General features: G+C 53.4%; 1 non-coding gene across 1 annotated transcript; it reads left to right on the top strand.

The window, feature by feature from the left end:
- The first annotated feature begins 1,476 nt into the window (after nt 1-1,476).
- TRNAF-GAA (transfer RNA phenylalanine (anticodon GAA)) lies at nt 1,477-1,549 on the top strand. The gene has a single exon. It is a non-coding gene; the product is annotated as a tRNA-Phe (tRNA).
- The last annotated feature ends 443 nt before the right edge of the window (nt 1,550-1,992 follow it).

Genomic DNA, 1,992 nt, shown 5'->3' with positions numbered 1-1,992 from the left:
AACTCCTTCCTCTGTTGGCCAGAAACCAAAGCTAGACCTCCCCTGCTGTAGCTGTGACTTCTGCTACCAAACCACCAATGTGCTGTCTCCTCTTGTGAGACATTTCTCTGCACAATACTGCTGCTAATCCAGTTATTGACTCCAGGAAACATTTTCCTTAGCCTGGTTCCGTGTGTCACTGGTTTCTATAGCAAAGGTCAGTCCCAAGCCCTGTGGTCCGGACATCCTCATTCGCATCAGGCTTCAAGTTGAGAATTATTTCCTATTCCCGCTCTGTGGGAGGGGAGACTTTTAAACGCGCTCTCTGTGCGACTGCACATGGCTAAGCAAAGAGAACAAACCCAAATCCCCCCTGTGCTTTGGGAGCCAGGTTTGCGGTGGGAATTCTGTAGTTCAGATGACTTCACACCTGGTCATTGTGATTCTTTACCAGTTTCTCTGGCATTGGGGCACCTTTACGCTTCAGCTGTGATGGCTGAGTGGTTAAGGTGTTGGAGTTGAAGTCCAATAGGGTTCCTCTGCGCAGGTTCAAATCCTGCTTACAGGGAGGCCTGTGTTTTAACCAGTATCTTATCAGAGAAATTCCCTGTGTACAACCCCCTGAGACACTCTCAAGTCTCTCCCCACCCCAAGTAAATCCTCTTCTGCTCCTTTCATAGAGATGCCTGGGACACCACCTCCCCCTGTATCCCTGAGGTGTCAGGCAAACTCTCAGTGCCTGTAGCCTCTGCCACTCACCTAGTGCCCCATAGATCAGCCATAACCCTGGTTCTGCTCCTCTCTCTAGTGTGTGAAAGGAGCCAAGTCAGTGACTCCATGGGATTTGCCCCGGACACCTCTAGGGCCGGCCCTGAAGGGAAGCACTGACTATCACAGTGACAATACAACTGACCAGCATTGCGGGGGAGGCTGAGGGAGATCCACACTCATCAGGTCTCTTCTCTCCCCCAAGGTGAGCCAGACACTGCTCTCTCCTGACTCTCACTCTAGCAGCTGGACACTAAGGAGCCATTTCCCCAGAGCAAGTGCATTGAGTGCCCCTGTGGTGCTGGGGGGGGGGGGGCCTGGGGCTGCTGCTGGCTCTGGGGCTGGCAGGGGGGTTGATGTCTGCACAGACTCTCAGCTGCCAGGCCGGAGGGGACACTTGAGACCTTACCAGACTGTCTCATTGAAGACGGGGGGTTGAAAGACCTATACAGACGCTCTCCAGAGCACGGAGCAACATCCGCCCATGCAGCCAGGCAATGAGCATTTCTCACAGCCTGGAGCCAAGGGTGAGGTGGCAGCTACTGTTCCAGCTCCTGGGGGACAGGCCCTGTCAGCTAACAGACACTTCTTACTCACCACAGCTAAGGGCGCTGGGTTCCTCCAGTGGGGGTGTGAAGCAGCCATTCTTTTCCTGTACTTTTTGTGTGCGACTGCTGACAAAAACATCCCAGATAGAGAAGCAACAGGCCAAAATATTGTCATGCAACTGCCAAAGTAGCTCAGTTGGGAGAGCGTTAGACTGAAGATATAAAGGTCCCTGGTTCTATCCTGGGCTTTGGCAGTCCCTGTCATTATGCTTTGGGCAGAGATGGCTTGCCCTCTGGGAGCACAGCAGTGCTTCCACCCAAGGTGAGTTCCTGACCTTGGGATCTGCAGTAGGAAAACACAGAAGAGGCTTACTTGCCCCTAGTTGGTCCATCTGACCTTTAATGATGAGAGCTGTCTTTCCCAACATGGTGGGAAGAAAGTGAGGCAGGGCAGCCTCAGGAATGGTGCCAGAGGGCTGCTAAGCAGGGGTTGGGGATGAAAACTCTTCTGTGCAGCTGAGCAAGAGCAGTACCAAGGAAGGGGCATCTGTAAAAGTGACCCCACACACCTCTCCTCCTCTGGGCAGCTGGTGCTGACAGCTCCAAGGGAAGGCTTAAAAGCCACAGAGCAACTGAGGGCAGGACCATATCTAGGTGTGGCCTTCAGACAGGCACAAAAACACCCAGCCAGGCTGCT

Source organism: Gopherus flavomarginatus, chromosome 7 (assembly GCF_025201925.1).
Source record: "Gopherus flavomarginatus isolate rGopFla2 chromosome 7, rGopFla2.mat.asm, whole genome shotgun sequence".
Taxonomy (NCBI): domain Eukaryota; kingdom Metazoa; phylum Chordata; order Testudines; family Testudinidae; genus Gopherus; species Gopherus flavomarginatus.
This window is presented reverse-complemented; position numbering and strand designations above follow the sequence as displayed.